Below are 18998 nucleotides of genomic sequence, written 5' to 3'. Positions count from 1 at the left end.
TTGGAGTAAAAATTACAATAACATAAAATGGCTGGTCCAGTTCTGTCTTTCGATAATGGCCAACTAGATGCCTAGCAAAGAGTATACAGGGCAAATGTAGGAATATTTCCTTATAAATTTTGTTTCTTCCTAAGCCACAGAAGTCTATGCCTAGTACCCCAATGGATGTATGTTTTGTGAATTTGTGTAACTGCATCTTGAGACCATGTGCTATTCACAATATCCTTTGACAAGGAGCTCCTCCATTTAACTACTGGTTCTGTCAAGAAGTACCTCTTCTTGTTTTGGCTCTGTCTCCTAACTTCTGTTTTGTGTCCCTCATTCTGAGTGAACATGTCTTATGCACCTTTTCTATGTCGGTTTTTTTGCAAGAATCACACCCCTTAATTTTCTGTTCCAGGAAATGAAACATCTGAACCCCCATCATGCGTACATCTTTGCATGTTCAGTGGAGGCTGTGATATGGGACTGCAGAGGGTCTTTCCAGCAGGGATTTCTTCAGTATAGGCTTAAGGTGACTCTTTTCTTGACTACAGAGCAGCCATATAGACACTTGTCTTCCTGAACTCCAAGGGCAAGGAGCAGTCAGGTTGGCTGAGGTGTGTCTGCCTTGAGGGAGCAGTGAAGAAGTCATCCTCATTTTCTTAATGCATGTGAAAGAGGTGCAGGGATGAGGGAGTGCAGCATGGGAACTATGTATCCTGCTCACTTTAGAAGACTCAACAGGTCTGCAAGATCATCCTGTTAATAAAAATTACATTTTTTCTAAATGCTGGGAAGGTACAAGCACTTTAAAAACCTAGAACAGTTTAACCCCAACACAACATAACAAAAAATCTTGAAATTGAGATTAGAGTTCAGGAGTGAGGCATGAACAGCTTTATTCATGCACAGAGTCCTACCTGGTATGAGCTGCCCCTGGAGCCCTGTGGGAGGCTGGGCAGCATGAGGAGCAGAGGGTGCGAACAGGCATTTCTACAGTGCACAGCTCAGAGTGTTTGAAACTCAGACTGTCCAACTTTATTTTTTCCCTTTAAATTGGACGAATGCTTTAAAAAGCAGACATTTCTTCTTTAATTTGTAGCTGTTAATTCATTTATAAACTACATGTGCTTCATGAGTGATTATGCTAATGTACTTAAGACTATTTAAACCCTTGCACTGATTAGCCTAGCATTCATTTTAACTACATTGTACAAATAAGATGTTATCTTAAAAACATGTCTAACAAAAGTCCATAATCACAAATATGCTATTTTACTGAATGCATCTATTGGCTTTACTGAATTCAGGCACTTACACTTTAATTTTTAATACTCTGTTTTGCTTTGTATTCATGTATACTGTATGGTGGGACTAGGCTGGTGGAACGCATTCAGTAGCAAAAATAACCAGTTGAATTTATATTTCATCTTGTCTCCAGGCAAAAGAATTTGTGGGGGTCACACTCAGCTCGTGGATGCAGCGGAGCAAGCAGGCTGTAACCTCTCCGAGGCAGGTGGGACGCACTGGCTCTCTGCCGTGAATTGGTATGACATGGCCCTGGCCCTGGTTTCTGCTCTGAGGTCTGCCAGGTGCTAAGGGCTGCAGGCAAATCACTTAGCCCAGCGGGTCTGGTTTTCCCCATCTGTATGGGGTAATGATGCTTAGCTACCTTCGACGTTTACTGATGAGAAGTGCTATCTGAGTCATAGGCGTTGTTATTAAAGGTATCTGGAGTGATGATTTCTTTGGGCAGCTTCATGCTGAAGGTGGCTGAGGCCATTCTGGGCAGGTTCCCCTGGGGCCGTGGTGTCAATGTCATTGTCTAGTGTCATTTCTCGATGAAATGATCCAGGGAGTATAAAGAGAAATGAGGATCTGTGCTCCCTCTGTACTGTTCTGAAAGCAGCAAGGGTGTTCTGAGTGATCCGCCTGATATAAAAAAACTTGTTGCCAGCTGGCAGAAGGTGAGGATGGGACTCTGCTAGAGGGACAGAGCTCCTGCCCTGGAGGAGATTAGATTTGGAGAAGCATGCCCATTCTGCTGTCTCTGAGGCAAAATGACAGAGCTCGTTGACATTTTTGAATCACAGAATGGTTTTGGTTGGAAGAGACCTTAAAGATCATCTAGTTCCACCCCTCCTGCCATGTGCAGGGACACCTCCCACCAGACCAGGTTGCTCAAAGCCCCATCCAACCTGGTCTTATACACCTCCAGAGATAGGGCATCCACAATTTCCCTGGTATGTCTTTTAAAATTTTGTTTTAAGATGAATTAAAGTTAAGAAGGGTTTTGGTTGTGTGTTGCTACATGACGTGGCACACCGTGAAGTCAGGAGGGCTGTTCCTTTGGGAGGGGGCTGCAGGGCAGAGTGGCTGGTCCCCACCTGGCCCACCAGCATCCCAGCCACACTGGGTATGGGGCAAGACCATGCATCCCCCCAGCCGGGGGAAACTGGGTGGTAGTGGGGACAGGGACTTCTAAGCCCTTCCGCCTGGCCGTTTGTTTGGGCTGGTTCTTCCTCTGAGCGCTCTCAGCAGCAGACATTAGAAACAGTTAACTGAGCTCGGGCCTTTGTGTGAAATAGCTGGGAAGGTCAGAGTGAAACACAACATACTTATCTCAACTCATCTGAAAATTACCCTCATCAGCAGCATTGTTTACGTCTGATAGATAGCCCCAGCACCAATTACGGTTGTCATTTCCTGAGGTGCACTCCAGGGTAGGTGTGCAGAGGGGAGATGCAGAGGGAGGGAAGGGACTCCTCGTGGCTCCCCAAAGAGCCAAGCGAGGGCTGCCTGCCCCGTGCTGTTAGGATCCTGTGCCAGCTCACCGTGGCATCCACTAGCCTCCTCCTCCTCTCTGCAGCAATCTCAGAATTGTATCACAATTTTGGGTTGGGTTTTTTTGAGATCTGGTGCTGAACGAAAACACCGAGGCGTTTCCTGCCCCAAGATGGCCACTCGCTGAGGCCCAGCCGCTCAGGCAGGATGCAGAGAGGAGGCTGGCTTGTGTTGTGGTCCTTGTTTCCCTTTGTTATCGGAGTCACATTCACAGATCAGAGGTCATCCTCCCTCCCATCCTCTTCTTCAGGGGAAAGCTGTGCAGTGGGGAGACCGGCGGAAGATACAAAAGAGAAGGAAATGTGGGAAGATAGCGGCTGGCCTGATCATGGAGGGTGGGATGTGAGAAATAATAATAATAACACACACCAAAAAAAGAGGCAGAAATGAACCAAAGAGAGAAGTTAGGATCTTGAAGGCATGGTAGACAATGATGTTTTGATATTTACATCTTTTTCAGTGTCTGATAGACAGTAATTTGTTTCAGGGAGGCTCTCTGTACCCTATGCCCTGCTTGGGTACACATGCAGGAAATGGATCTAATCTTGTCCTAAAAATTCTCAACTTGCATTGACTATTTTAACAACTCTGATGAGTAAAAGAGAGCAAATTCATCCCAGGATCCATCAGTGGCATAAAACTATAAGCTCTGCATAGTAGCACCAGTACAAGTGGAAAAAATAAAAAGGTCCAAGATAGACATCTGTATATCTAATGCTATAAAGCTACTTTCAAAAATGTGCCGTGGAAGGATCACATGGAAGAGGCTGGGCTACTTTGCTAAAATGTGATATTTAGAGACTGGTTTGCCCAAAGGGGGCAACTGCTTATACAGATGCGGCCCCGTCAAGCAGAACCCCGGCACCCGCCCGTTGGGAATAGAGACACCTGTGCACGCGGGTGCTGGCTTTTGCATACACAGAAGCTGCTTTTAGGGTGCATGGGTGCAAGCAACTCCTCCCTGAACATCTGCAGGTGCGGCTGCATGCAAAGAGACAAAGGGAAGTCGAAAGGAGGCAATAGTGTGTGCCTTTCATGGTAAAAAAGTCATGAGTCACACGTCAAAATACCATAAGATTCCATGTTTTCAGGCTTTTCTCTGCAACCAGCAAGGGCAGAGTTTGAAGGACAGCAGGTATCAGCCTCCAGCAAAGAGGACTGTGAGCCCAGGAGAGTGCCAGAGTGGACAACCCTGAAACTTTCCCCCCGACAGTCTCAAAACAGCTGCAACTGAACTGCTCGCAGCACGGAGTCAGTGTCACGCTCTGTGTCACCGTTGAAGAGTAAACCAGGAGACCCTCTTGCTGTCCTTGTGAGAACGGAGAGTGAAGCGGAGTGAAGCAAAGAGTGAAGAATTCTTGTGCTCCCACAAGAATGGCAGCACCGATGCAGGGGTGTCACCCATCAGCACGGCTTCCTTCCTACCCATCTGTGCAAAGCGCAGCCTAAAAATGTGAGTGTGCAGGTTCTGTTTTGTGATAAGGCATGTCAAGACCAAGCTAGATATGTACGAGTTAAACACACAGCTCACTGCAAAGTGGGTAACAGTTGCGTTTTAGCATTTATGCTATGTCACTACTCACTGTCATGAGAGAGTGGGTATTTTTTCTTAAGTAGAGAGATACACAGAAAGTATGTTGGATTTTAGGATGGATTATAGAGCAAACTGAAACCCACTAAAGCCTGAGCACCAAACCGTGCTGCTTTTTCTTCCATGCCACTGATTAGGCGGAGTTAAAACTCTTACCTACTTTCTTTATAAAAAGAAATAATATCAACATTTGCACTTGTATGGATTTCTCTGAAAAATTTTAATGGTCCTGAGAGTCAGTATTGTGGGAAAATTTACTACTGGAAAGCAAACAGAGACATCTAAAAAAGAAAGATGAGTAAGAAGAGGACCTAGTCTATGATTTAATTGGAATCAATGGGAATTGTGCCATTTGCCTTTGGTGGCAGCAGAATCAAAGCTGAAACACCAGCTGTAGTTTATTTTAGATTGCTGCCTGTCTGAGTTTAGATTTCAGATATCTCCACAGGGTTCCTTTTCTTTTAACTATCTACAGTTTATGGCAGCAATATATATTCTAAATATTTTCCTCTCCCAGAGGATCAGTTGAGCCTGTAAGGTCTGTGGGTGAGACAAAACCTTTCCCATTTTTCCCCAGAGGGAGGTCTGCAAGGTGTGAGTCTAGAAGGGGTGAGTATTGCACCACAGGAGGATGTGCCTCGGGACCGGGCCTCCAAAGCTGTGTGAACGCAAAGGTGAGAGATTTGAGCAAGTTGTGCTACTCAGCACTTCTCAGGTAGAGATATGGGGAGCAGAAGCCAGCTAAGTGGGCTGGAGATGGAGCAGCCTGCGGGGTGGAAGTCTCAGCAGGCCGTTGGCTGAGAATTGAGCTCTAAGGGTGAGGAACCAGTGGGGAAGATGGGGTGGAAGAGCCTGATGTTGCCAAATCAGTCCTTAATCTCTTGGAAAGTGCTGCATTGTTGTGAAACAGAGCACAGGGGGAAACATCCTCATGTAGGGAAGAAGAGAAAAATAAGGCCTGAAGTCAAAGAAAGAGACTTGCAGAAAGCAACAGGGAAATGGTATCCATTTTGGGTAGATATGAGTCTGTTTAACATTAACAGTTTTATTTGAGTAGCTGTACTCTTCTTGCTGGTAAATGTATTTGATTATCTTTGGGTGATGAACGAAAAATGGTAGTCACTCAGAGAACAAAGTAGTTGCTGAGAAATCAGCATCTTCTGCAGCCCCTACCTGCTCTTTTAATACTGGTTAGTGAGAAGGGACAGGCAGAGATCTCTGCAGGAGGTTTAGACAGGGAGACACTAGTGGTGAGCACTTGAGGCAGAAGATTACCTGAAGAATAGATAACTTTGATGCTGGATGGAGAAGAAAAGTTTTAGAAAACAAAATCCAAGAAAAATAATGCGAATGTTGGGTAGGGGAAATGCCTAAGGTGCTAGGGCATGAAAGTAGCAGCGTCCACGGGAAGGCATATATGGAAACTATGAACATGTGCTGAGCTTTGTAGCAACCTAGTCAGGAATCACTAAAAAAATCACTAAAAAAATGTGGTGAGCAGCATCTTAGAGAAAAAGTTGTGGTTTGCAGAACTTCAAAGTTTCCTGGAGTGCTCCTGCTGTGGGTCATCTCGCCTGACAGGTTTACTGAGGCAGAGCATCACAACTGTGTTTTCTCCCTATCCCTTTTTATCTGGTCAGAGGAGAGAAACACTGGACATGAAACAGGTGCTCAGCTCTGCTCCAGTCCTCTCAATGGACACGATCAAGTCATTGATCAAGCCTTCATATTTCAAAGAAATAATGAAAATCCTCCCGCTCTTCCCCTTAAGCGCTGTCTCCCAGAGATGTATGTTACTGAAGGTGCCCTGAGCAGACGCTATCTGACATTATAATAGAAAGCGACCGGTAGGCAATTCTCTCTGCTAGAGCAGCCAGAGCTGAAGAGGTAATATAACCTGCTATAAGCAAGGACAAATGATGACTGAGATGTCTCTATCCCAATAAATTGTACAACACATACTCTGCTGTCCTTTGGTCTGATCCTGCGTTTCTTGAATATTCTAATGTGCAAATAATGTTGAGAGGAGTTTGGGGCATGGGGAGAATGCAGCTAAGGCTCAACAAGTAAATGGTATTAGCGAATGATTGCATGAAGCACAAAGGCCACCTACAAAGGTTCTAGTGGCAGTAGTCAAATGAAGGTTTGTTGAGTTGTTCTGAGTAGGAAGGGTGTTTCTGCTTTGCTAAAAGAAACAGTAGAATTCGTGAAGCTGAATGTTAATGAGACCATTCAAAACTAAAATAAGGGTAGCCTATCTCTGTCAATTAATTTGAATAGTATCATTCTTCACTGAAAGACTTGTCAAGCATTGGAACAGGCTGCCCAGGGAAGTGGTTGAGTCACCACCCCTGGAGGTATTTAAAAGACGTGTTGATGTGGTGCTGAGGGACATGGTTTAGTGGTGGGCTTGGCAGTCCTAGGTTAATGGTTGGACATGATCACCTTAAAGGTCTTTTCCAACATAAGCAAATCTATGGTTCTGTGATTCTGAAGTTAAAAAAATACCCAAACCCAAAACCTCAAACAAACCAAAGCAAAACACATTGTATCAATTTTAATTTGTTAACATTATTTGAATGTTATGTGCTTTCTACAGCTCTCTGAGCCACAAATAAATAGATGGGATCCATCTCCCAATTATCTGGACTAGGTTCTTGTTTCAATCTGATTGCATCGTGTTGAAAATTCTCTGGGCAAATGCATGCATTCAGATACTCTTTACTGAAACCTGGAAATAACGAGACCAGTTAGCAGTGTAAGGGACCATACTATTTACATTATCTCTTGTTCAGCTCAAAAATTCAGTTTCTCTTTAACAGGTTTTCTATGTGTTTTCATGAAGCACTTTTCGAGGAAAGTCATGCAGGAGGGAAAAGTGTTCAGGAGCAAGTGATATCTCCATGAAGTGAAATTAATCTATTCACTATCACCCAGAGCCTGACAATTGATTATGGCAAATGTATCAGCCCAGAGGTAAACACAAAGGAGTTTATTAATGTGGGTGGAATGATTGGCATGAAATAGAAATAGTATTTAGCATTTGTAAAGCATTATTATTCTGATTAAACGAAACAATTTTAATATAATGGTTCAAATAGACAACATCCTTTTTATAGGTAGAAAACTGAGGCTTATTGAGGCTTAATGACACACAGAAGGTCACACCACAAGTTTGAGGGATTAGCAGCTGAATTAGAAGACCTGACTTCCATTGTAATGCTCTACATTAGATGACAATCCACAATAGAAAGAATGGAAATAAAAAAAGACAGATGGAGAATGAAAGGAAACGTGCATAAGTGTTTGAAATAAATATATGCAGTGGGCAAGAACGAAGCTGGTAATTGAAACCTTTGCTCACTTTTAAAGAGAATTAAATGTATTTGCTTGCAGTGCATTTGGAATAACAGGCTACTGAAAGGGATGATGGGGCCTGTGAGAGAAAGTGAAAGCATTTACTGAGGATGTTGCTAAAAGCTATATTTTTGCCTCCATTTTCAGGAAGGAATAAGAGGACAGATGGCAGAAATTTCCCAAGGGAGAAAAGAGAATTACCAGAGAAGATCAGGATCAGACCTGCACAGGTGATCATGAAATCGAAATGCCTGAAAACTCAATTTCTCAAGGTCGATATAGCCCATGCCTAGGTAACCAGCCTCTCTGAATTCTGAGGCAAATGAGACAAAATGAGAAAACTGGGAGGTGCTGGAGGACTGGCAACAGTGTAGTATCAGTGACGACCTAGAGAAAATCAAAGTACATCAGGGTATGGTCAGCTGGGTGGTTTCTATTTTATGTATGTTTTCTGCACCACACTCATCACTGGAGTTTCTGAGCACATTCATCAGCCATGTGGTCTTAGCTCGCTCAGCCTCTCCTCCTGGGAGTAGTATGCCTTGGAGGGCCTTGTTTCAGGAGCATTTTTTGTTGTTATTAGTATGTGTATTGTAGAATATTTGTTGCAATAGGATGGGCTGAGAAATGCATCTTGTGCCTGATCTGGAAGGTTGTAGGTTAGGAAGGAGAATGAATTTCACAGTATCAGTTGCTCCTGGACAAGGTCTGGTCGGACTGGAAATTGCTGGAGATTTAGCAGACTAAGGACAGGAGTTCCTCTTCCCTCCCCATGGCTGTTGACCTTATCTCCAGCTGATTTGTGCCTGCTTTCTCTCTGCTTTAGGGATAAAGACCCTTTTCAGACATGACCATCAGACTCCAGCTGTACAGAGGAATGCAATTCTGTTCCAGTCCCAGTTTAACAACCAGATTTTGTGAGATGTCTTGTTCTTAATGCCGTGGGAGCCAAATGCCTAAACATCTTGAAAATCTGTGTTGACTTTATTCCAATTTTGTCCATCTAGAAATTGCACAAGTGTATAAAGTGTCCCTGTGCTTTTGCATCATTTAGGTAAATACTGTAGTATGAAAAGAGACAATAGCCATGGGGAGTGTGCCGGAAAAGCTGAAGAGGAATATAGTGAGACAGCTTAAATACTGTGATGTAGTTATTCATGGTTGAATATTGAGTTATTCTCAGCATGATTGCATGAGAAATACTATGTCTACCAAAGAGAATCTGTTTAGTTTTGACTTCTCTGAGGAAATGCAAAGAATTCCAGTGGATTGACATTGTGATTAGAATTTAATTTTTGGACCTTTTGGAACAACTGGATATTATAAACGTAACACAGGGTGATCAAGCTTATTCAGTGCCAAGGAGTGGGTTCCTAGTTTTAGAGAGCCTCTTCCAGATCAATGTCCAGAGTATTAGGATCAGAATTATTGATCCTTTCTCTGTCATCTTAGTGGACATCACAGAGCCTTGCCAAGGGAGGCATGAGCTCTAGGAGATGCTCAAAAAGTGCTTCATTTCCCATGTTGTTGGTAATGCGTGTTTCTCTTATGTCAAATCCTTCTGTCTGGTCACAACTGAGCTGATGATGGGCTTGACGATTGTCTTGCTGGATCCTGGTTGGACTGGACAAAAGAAAAATTTTTGGACAACTAGAAACAAACAGAGAATATTTTGAGCTGGAACTACCAAGTTACTAACCCTGACCATTGAACTGTCATAGGCACTCCAGGATTTCATATAGCCTCAATTCTATCTCAGTAATTTTCCTTAACAAACAGCATTTTTTCTGACATCAAGAAATGACTTGGAATGTCTGTTGTCCCTTACTCTTATGTTATTATGAAATCTAACTTAAAAATATTGTGTGTGATATACAGCATGTTAGCCTCATCTAAAAGGTGCAAGCACTGATGCAAAAAGTCACTTGTCCTGCACGCATGCCTGGTGTTGCCCACAATAAGGATGTGTTTGAAGGAAAGAATAGGTGGAGAAGAGGTCATGCGTGGCTGATGTTGATCGAAGCTATGTTTGTGCCCAATAAAGTAAAGATATTGTTCAGTACTTCCTGTTCTTGTGAAAATATTACTGTTGTACTAGTACCAACGTATCTATGTGTGTCAATCGTCTCTCATGCAAGCACCAGCTGGGGAAATTCATTCTGCCCCATCACATATGAAAGAAGCTCAGCTCCTACCTCTGTGTTGCTCACAGCACTTAGTGGTTTAGTGCCACCATGTGCACGGGCCGTCCCCGTCCCCTTCCCAGCAGCGCTGAGGGGGAGAGTTTGTGCTCACACAGCATCTAAGTCCAGATCAGAGGTGTAGCTCGCATGAGTAGGATGCAGGTGGTGGGAGTGGGAGTGTGCGATCGCTCGCAGTCGCGCTGGGTGACAGCTAACCAAGACGGCTTCCTCCGCCCACGCGCAGGGCCCAGCTGAGGGTTTTTTTTTTCCTGTTCTCACTTGCTGTCAAGATGTGCAGCGGGCTCTCGGTCGGAGCGGGTGGGATGAGGTCACGTCCTCTGTACCATGTCAGAATGGGAGTGACTAGCATCTCCCATCTCAGTGCATGAGGAGAGGAGCCAGCTTCCAGAGAGGTCTGGTGGCACTGGCAGTTCTTGGTGAGGTGTTATCCTCTGAGAAGCAAGTTCCCTTTGCTGAGACTTATTTCTTACACTGAATACTGACCAAAGTTACATGTAGGTCTACATCAGCAGCAAATTTGTCCCTGGGGTCTTCGTCCTTCAGTTGTTTAAACCATACTCTTATGATCAATGTGAAGTGGGGTATGAAGAAGAAAATTAATTCTATCTCAGTTCGATGTTAGGCATTCTGTACACTTTAAATCAGCTGTAGATAAAATGGTCAACCTATTTCTCATCCACTGGCCGGCCTTTAGTTTCTCCTTGATTAGATATGGTGTCTGCCTTAATGTGGGCTGAGGCTGGTTGGGTAGACCAAGTTATTGTATTTACTTGTGCAGTAATTGAGACTGATACCCACTGAAATCTCAGCAAGAGTTGAATGAAATGTAATTCTATTGCAGTCAAAGGTTCTGCTTTGTATGGTGCCCTGCACAGTGGTCCCTCACTGAGACTCCTCAGTGCTCTGGTAATAAAAATAAGTAATAGAGCTACAGTTTATAATAGTTTAGTGAGGGTGTGTTGTTTGAATTGCAGTTTACAAGAGCAGACCCTTACCACATCTCTTGTCTGTCTTTTCAAGGAAATCTTAAAGACCTTTTTTTTTTTCTTCTCTTAAGTCTATGTTCTTTTTATACCTGTGGTTCTGTGTACATTGTGTACAGCTTTCCGAGCTGCAAAATCCTACTATGGATAGAGTACCAGTAGGGATAATAAATAGGAACTAAATTTACATTTTTTTTCTCTTTTTTTTTTTTTTTTTTTTTTTTTTTTTTTGGAAGCAATTTACATGTTATGCTTCTGGATCCTAAAGCAAAAGGAAATGTGCTTGACGCTAAAATTGGCTTCGTGGCTCCAGTTTTCTCAGCTCTGCACCACCTGCCTCTAATCAAACTGTCCAATTACAGGAAACAATTGTTTTCTTGCTTTCTGTTAAGTGCAGAAATTCATCCACTAAAGGACTTTTTACCAAATGTTGCTTTTAACAAAACCACTTTCACAATTTCTTTGAAAAAATGTGCTGATGTTTATGTCCAGCATGCATGTTAGAATTCAAACATATGGTCACCGAGATCCACACAAGGTCGTTCACAAAATAGTAATATTTATCTTAACTGATTGTAGGGTTTGGAAATCTCTGTTGTATTGGGAGCAACTCAGTGGACATTAACAGAGTTTCAGTATTGTTGTGATAAGCTGAGAATCAGGCCCTGACCTATAATTATCACAGACATGAAGAGCACTGATAATACAGAAGGGAAATTGGTCTCCCTAGATATGCTTCCTTAAAGTGAGACAATGACTTCAGGCTGTTTCTGAGCTGCAAATCTCCCAGGTGAAGTCTTGCTGGAGTAGAATAAAGTAGAATAAAAAGCAGAGTAAGAGGATCCAGCTTTGGTTAACAATACTTTCCTTGCAGAACTAGACCTCAAATCCAATTACAGCCTTAACAAACTCAGTCAGTCCTACAGAAATACGTGAGATTACATGGAGAAAGTGAATACACATCTTGTTCTCTCTCACTTTAACAACAATATTTACATATCTTCACCTAACAACTACCTTTTATCTGCAAAGAAACAGATTGATAAGGAAAATAAAATGTTAACAATATTTTTTTTAATTTAGGAGCTAACCAATTATACTAAAGGTATTTGATCACCTCACAAACTTTGTATGAAATAAAATAGACTAAGTAAGAGTGCAATGGTCCTAGTTAAGAGGCCTATATAAAAAGACATTTAAAACACTGTATAATTTCCTTGAGAAGCATAAGACAGTTATTGGAAACTACTGAATAGAGGAAACATGAGGAGCTACTATTCACTGTCTCATAACATGAGAAGGTGGGGGGTATTCTATGAAATTGACAGTCGATAAATGCAAAACAGATAAATGAGTGACTCGTAGGCATTAACTAGTAAGCCATCAGCATGTGGAATTAATTTCCATAGGAAATCTATATTAAACTACAGCACAATTGGCAGCATTGCTACAGCCATGTTGAGAGGGGTTGATGTACTAAAAACTACTTTTTGTTTCCAAAATGCCTTTAATATGTGTCTGCGTACAACTTGCAGCTATGCTAACTGGATCAATAGATTCTGATTTCCTCTGTTAGTTGAATCTATGCAGAGGTGTTTGGTATACACTAGAAAAAGCTTTGGAAATTAGATACAATGCACTATGTGAGAATTTCTCTTTGTCCTCATAACTGTACTTGTCTATGCCTTTTTTTTTCCTCCCACATTTTCCAATTTTTCTGCCTTTTAAATCAAGATCAAGAAGGGAACAATGCTGGAGATTTCTATGTTGGCTGGCTTGTACTGTTTAGCAACTTTTTGTTTGTGTGCTGAAGTGGGGGTTGGGGAATATATAACTTTATTCCTGTTATTTCCAAGATTCATTTAGTCACACATGAATGGTTAATCTTGCTGCATTTATATGGATACCGCAGTGGTATATAAGATAAGAATTAAAATTCAGTAACTATAGAACAAATCTCCATTGCTTTTAGAAGAGAATAAAAGAGAAGAGTAACCTAACACAAAGCAAATGTTGCTTGCAGAGCCGTAAAACCCAGACAAAATCTGAAATGCTCCATAAAAAGGGAGCCAGCGTGTTTGCCAATTGTTATTCCTATGGCATGGGTTTTGTTTTATTGTGTAACCTGTTATTTATTACAGTGCCCATCAACATGGTAACATCCATTCTTCACATGATGGGTGCAAATATATTTTATATATGTTAGCCAAACAGCGTAAAGAAATACAGCCTCCGGAGCTCTTAGCTCCAGAGACCTGAGTAGCCAAGCTAATACCCTGACTGACAAGTGCTTGGGTCTAGTGGAAAGTAGGTATGAAGAGGTGCAATTCCCAGTACTCTTAACATTGCAGTCTGTGCGTATGTCTGTTCCTAAAAGGAGATACGAGGTTTGGTCCTAAATCTTGGGTAATGCAGAGAAGAGGATTTGGAGAGCAAAGGCGGTTCAGAGCAGTGGAGACTGTTGCCTAGAGATTCTTCATATGGGTGAAAAGGAGCACAGGTATGTATGTTCTATATGTTCCTTATATATATATATATATAGGTCTGTATGGAGTTTTTAGAGTTATCAGAAGTTGGAGTGGTGGATATGAAGGTACTGTGGAAAGAGTAAGGTTGGTGGGTTGCAATGCAGGGATGAGGGGTATGGATATAGATGTCCTGGCATAGACACTGGAAATGTTTGGAATCATACAAGGGTATTTCCAACATTATAAAACTTTGTCCCTTGTTATAAATTGACCCTGTTTTTCCTGCTGAAACAGGGAAAGGTTGACCTGTGATTTCCAAGTTTCCTTTCATATATTCCACTTGAATGGTCATCTACTGTTGGTGTCTTGCTTTCCAGTGTGAAACATGGTCATCCTGCCAGGTGTGGGCATACACACGTCTGCGTGCCCTGCCTCCAGTGACCTTACAGTCTTTGTGTCTTTGAATGCATGGTCAAGATCAGGGAAAAAAACAGAAATGGTATGCTTAAAGAAAGGAAGAACGAAGGATAAAAGCAGAATTTCAAAACATCAAGAATTCTTCAGGTCCCATAGTGACACTTCCTGTCTGGAAACGTGTGCTGTGGTGCAGCCTTTCCCTGCTGCACGGTGGGCAGTGGGCAATGTGAGAGCTGAGACAGAGAGCAGCAAAAGCCTCAGCCTGCTCCGAGGGCTCCCTGAGGGGGAAGGAAATCTCTGCACATCAGAAAAAGCTTTTCTCTAGAATTTCTGCTATTGCCAGTTGTTTCAGGTCCTGGTGCATAAACAGTCCAGTGTGCTACACTGAAAGGATGCTAAATTACACACGTCTACCTACGCAGGAGGAATAGACTCATTGTTACGGTTTCACACCCTTCAGCTCACTCTGGGATTATCCCTGGGCAGTGAAATTTTTCTATGAAAGAAAGAGGCACACATGAATCGCGCAGATACCATCTTTGCTTCCTGCCCTTCACACCCCATCTTACAGCATTTTTCCCACATTTGTCACTGACCAGAATTGTGTTTTGGTGTGGGGCTTGAAACTCATTTAGCCACATAAGAAGAAAAGCCCTGAGTTTAAATATGTGTGTCTATCTTTCCCTTTCTGAAAAGAAAATGGTGAGAAAAAAAGACTTTTAACATATACGTGTCCCGTTACTTAGTTTTGTAGGAAGGGCCAGTGTCCTGCAAGAAGTGACCCAGGGTCCTGCAAGTCCAACAGCCAGCAGGTGCCCCCAGATGGCTTCAGAAGAAGATGCAAGAAACATCACCTTCAACGCAGGGCAGAGCACGGGCTGAAGTATCACCGTGTTAGCAAAGATCCGCCATGTGATTTTGATCAGGTAATTGTCACGCTACCACTGCCAACCACACAGCCTTGGAAGAGGCTGTCATAGAAACCTCCTTTTGAACTAAAAGCAACAACTATTGGTCAGCCATCCCTGGGGCAATTCCCTTGTGGGTCAGAACGGTGCTTCGTTTTGTATTTAATTGTATTGGTCAAAACACTAATGAGCAAATTTAGCCTTTTTATTCTGGTCACAGTGCAAGTAGTTTCTAGAAAGAGACACAGCCTGCAAGATTATGATACTGGTCACGTGTTTTTTTGAGTGGGTAGCTGAAACATTTTAAGTAACCAAAAATAATAGTAGGGAACATACGATAGCTTTTTGTTATGATTTTTATTTCATAGGACAGTCTTTAGCTAGTTATTCATGCCGAAATTCATTACTTTCAGGACTCACAAATATATTTTATGACTATCTAACAGCTTGTCTGCATATTGGAACACAACCTCACAAATAGCAGCACAGAAGCATTCGCAAAATTAATTTAATTAGTATTCTACCAGCTCTGGAGCTTAACTACTGTGAATAGGTGTTGCACAGGCAGTATAGTTTAATGGTTCCTGCGGTATTTTAACTCAGGACTCCACAACCTAGTTTTTAAGCCTCTATGCTTGTGGAAAGAGGGTCACAAAATCTTTCAGTCTGCCCAGCTGTAAAATGGTATGCATATATTTACGTAGCTTAACTAAAATTGGTAGCATGCATTGAAATATTTAGATGAAAGCTGCTTTACAGTGTAAGCAAAAAATATTATTATTAGAAACATTACTACATTATCAGCAGTGTGGCTTACAATGAAAACCCATGAACTTCTGGCTTTAGGAGCCAGGTTTGGGATTTTTTTTTGTTGTTTTAATGTAAGTATTCAAAAAAATGTAAAATAGACAAAATAAGGACATAGATGTAAAACAAATAACAATGATGTTAACTTTATTAAAAAGCTTCTTTGTGGTATCAGGCAGGAAGTGAAACTGCTTTCAAACTGCAAATATTTCTCAATCATTTCATGCACCAGCAATCTTTGTAATAGGTTTTCTGTTGGTTTTTGCAAAATGTTCAGATGAGCAGATAAAAGTTCAGACATAGAGGGAAAGGCAGTCATTTTTCTTAGATTTCACTAGCCATATATTTCGTTCTGTGATTCAAAGTGACCTTAGAGTCCATCTCCAGGAACAGATGTGCACACTGTAAGTTTGAGCCCTAACTATTTTTATAGGGTCTTTTTTTTTTTTTTTTTTTTTTTTTTTTTTTTTTTTTTTTTTTTTTTTTTTTTTTTTTTTTTTTTTTTTTTTTTTTTTTTTTTTTTTTTTTTTTTAAATAAACCAGCAGCACTATATGCTAGCAGCCAGCTAACTGGCTTTGGGTGTTGACTCATGCTTGGTGAGAGTTCAGTCAGAGATAGCCGAGGTGGAAACGGCTCCTGTCTATCTTCCCTACCCTCTGCTGGGGATGCTGGCTGAGTGTGTGTTCCTGCAGCCCGGCCAGGGGAGCTTGCTGCCGGCCGTACTCCTGTGAGCTGCTGCCGATTTCAGGCTGTAAACCCTGCTGACTCAAGAGGGGATACTTGTTCTGCTAAACTGTCCCCGGGATGGTAGCTTCCAACAGAGGGACAGAGGCGACAGCTGGCAACGGTAAATGCTTCATCCATCCCAGTTAAATCTGCCAGCGAATGTGAATCGACACTTTTAGGTTTTGTGCTACTTGGAACTACTTTTCTGGCTCTAAGTATCATGTTATGTTGATCCCAGAGGGTCAAGTACAAAAGTATTGAGCACTTAGAGATACTAAATGCCCTTGCTCGGTGAATTAATGGGGCTTGAGAGCACTTGGCAATGGGACTGCTCAAAAAAACTTCCCTTAAAACCGTTGTTTGACAGAAAAATAGTTTTTTCATTAAAAACGGAAAGCTAGGAAACTGAAACTTCAGCTAGCATATTCACTGCTGCACCTGGGTCAGGCTCAGAAAGCACAAGGACTAAGTGTTAATTAGATATCTCTTGACTCAGTAATTCTTGCTAAAAATGCTGCGTGTGGGGCATCTAGAAGAGCAGCAGGTGTTGCGGTAGGTTTTACTTGTCTAATCTTGTAGTTTCTAGACGCCGCCACCCCAGTCTCTGCATTTATTCAACCAGCAGAGGTTTATTCTTGGTTACAAAAATAGAAATAAAAAGGTAGGAAAAGCACATGCAATTCCAAATTTCCAAGGCAAGTCCATTTCCCAGTGTTCAAAACTGATCTAGTTGAACATTTAGTGGATTATATTTCAGTCAAATTTTTGCCTAAATTTTGACAAATTGAACTCTATTTGAGAGACCTGGATTCAATGTTCATGGTATGGTTTTCAACATAATAGCTTAGTTTTCCAGTGCCTCACCTCAGCATCTGTGATACAGGGGTGTTGTGTTTACCTTGCAGAGGTGCTGTGGAGATCAGTAGATTGCAGAGTGTGATGTGCTCTGCTGTGGTTATATAGGACAGTGAAAAATGTGAAGGCTGTACATTTGTTGTTCCCTGGATTCCTATTCTTGACATTTTGCTTTGCCGAACAGGGAAAATCATAAATTTCTTTAAAATTGTAGCAGTCTGCTGTTCCTGGTCTGTTTGCATGCTCCAAAGCCTATAAAGTTTTATTAGAATCTTTGCAGTGACTTGTGTTGGACAGATACTTTGTGTTGGACTTTAATGACCTCAGGACCTGTATGGATCAACGTATTTATTTTTGTGTGCTGACCGTCCTCATGTTTCAGAAGCAGATCTGAAGACTGCTGAGAGCTTGTCAAAGTCTACATTTCATTAGACACTATGTGCTTGCTTGATATCCACAAATTTCACAAGCATGATGCTAACGGGAAGGAAGGTATTTAGTACCTAAAAAGGATCGCTCCATTTGCACCACTCGCTCCTCAAAACTTTTAGACAGCTAAGGATAGTCAGGTAAAACCTACTGATATCATGCTGCGTTACAGGAGGGCAGACAGAGCCCTCAGTGTCACAGGTGGTATCATTCCTAGGACAAGACAACTAAAAGGAGGGGATGGAGCCTCTCCGAGCCTTGCAGGGAGTCGGTGGCTGCAGGCTGTGTTCTGGATGTTCCAGGAACCTTGATTCATTATCGTTAGCGCACTGTTTGCACAGCATTTGTGAATGCTGTAGAAATGTTTATAAACAAGTGTCAGATAACAGAAGAAGTACTTGATGAGCTCTCTAGTCACACAGACTGCATGCAGATCGAGAGGCACCAATGATGATGAGAAGCTGAATGATTTCTAACGCAATTTGGAGGAGATGGAAAGGGATGATGTGCTTTGCACTTGAGTGAGTTCATCTGCTCCAAATGGTTCGGTTCTTAAATCTGTGTTTGGAGGAGCAGGTTGGAATTTTAAGGTCATGGGATCATTTGGGTTACAAGGGACCTTGTCAAACCTTCTACTCAAAGTGGGGTCAGCTAAAAGATCAGACCAGGTTGCTCAGGGCTTTGCCCAGTCAGGTATTGAAAACCCCCAAGAATGCAGGTTGCACAACCTCTTTGGGCAATCTGTTCCCCTGCTTGATTTCTGTTGCTTTCATTGCGAAAAAAACGTTTGGGTTTTTTTTTTTTTTTTTTTCCCTCACATCCAGCCTGAACCCCTTTTCTTGCAACTTATGCTTATTGTCCTCCCACTATGTACCAGATGTGAAGAACCTGGCTCCATCTCCTTGATAACCCCCTTGTAAGCACTGGGGGGCTGCTGTCCCCCCAATGCTATCTCTTCTCCAGGTTGAACAAGCCCTCCTCCCTCAGCCTCTGTTCATTGGGCAAGTGCTCCAGCTCTGGTGGCCTTCTGCTTAACTCACTCTGTTTTGTTGATATGCTGCTTCTCTGTCACACAGATTTACAGGAAGAAACCTAATTCCTTTAAAGTAAAAAATGTCAATGGGAAATTTCAGTTTTCCCTGTACAAAACCATTTCCAGTTCAGATGCCAGCTGATGGGCTGCAGGGCTTCTGGCCTCACTGGCTCTGCAGTGTTGCAGCGTGCTTGGGGCAGATTGTCAACTGGCATTGCCAAGGGTCTCACTCAGTTCCAGGACCGCTGAAACATTACTCTGGAGTTTCCAGAATGAGGTACTGTGTAATTTCAGGGAGGAGAATTTCCAAAACTGCAACACTTTCTTCTCCAAATTGACTTCTCCTTCAGTTCCCCTTCCTACTCCTCCCTCTACCCTCCCCCCCCCCCCCCC

The 18998-nt window shown here is 42.3% G+C and overlaps 1 long non-coding RNA gene across 2 annotated transcripts; it reads left to right on the top strand.

Moving 5' to 3' along the window:
* The first annotated feature begins 1422 nt into the window (after window positions 1-1422).
* On the top strand, window positions 1423-13403 carry LOC106896649. 2 transcript variants are annotated; one of them, XR_001413657.1, is made up of 4 exons: window positions 1423-1498; window positions 7240-7393; window positions 7922-8004; window positions 13339-13403. It is a non-coding gene; the product is annotated as an uncharacterized LOC106896649 (long non-coding RNA). The 2 variants fall into 2 exon arrangements; XR_001413656.1 differs by lacking the exon at window positions 13339-13403 and having other exon boundaries at window positions 7922-8280.
* The last annotated feature ends 5595 nt before the right edge of the window (window positions 13404-18998 follow it).

This window comes from Calidris pugnax, unplaced genomic scaffold (assembly GCF_001431845.1).
Source record: "Calidris pugnax isolate Ruff unplaced genomic scaffold, ASM143184v1 scaffold171, whole genome shotgun sequence".
In the NCBI taxonomy this organism is placed as follows: domain Eukaryota; kingdom Metazoa; phylum Chordata; class Aves; order Charadriiformes; family Scolopacidae; genus Calidris; species Calidris pugnax.
The sequence above is the reverse complement of the archived record's forward strand: the minus strand, read 5'-3'. Positions and strand labels throughout refer to the sequence as shown.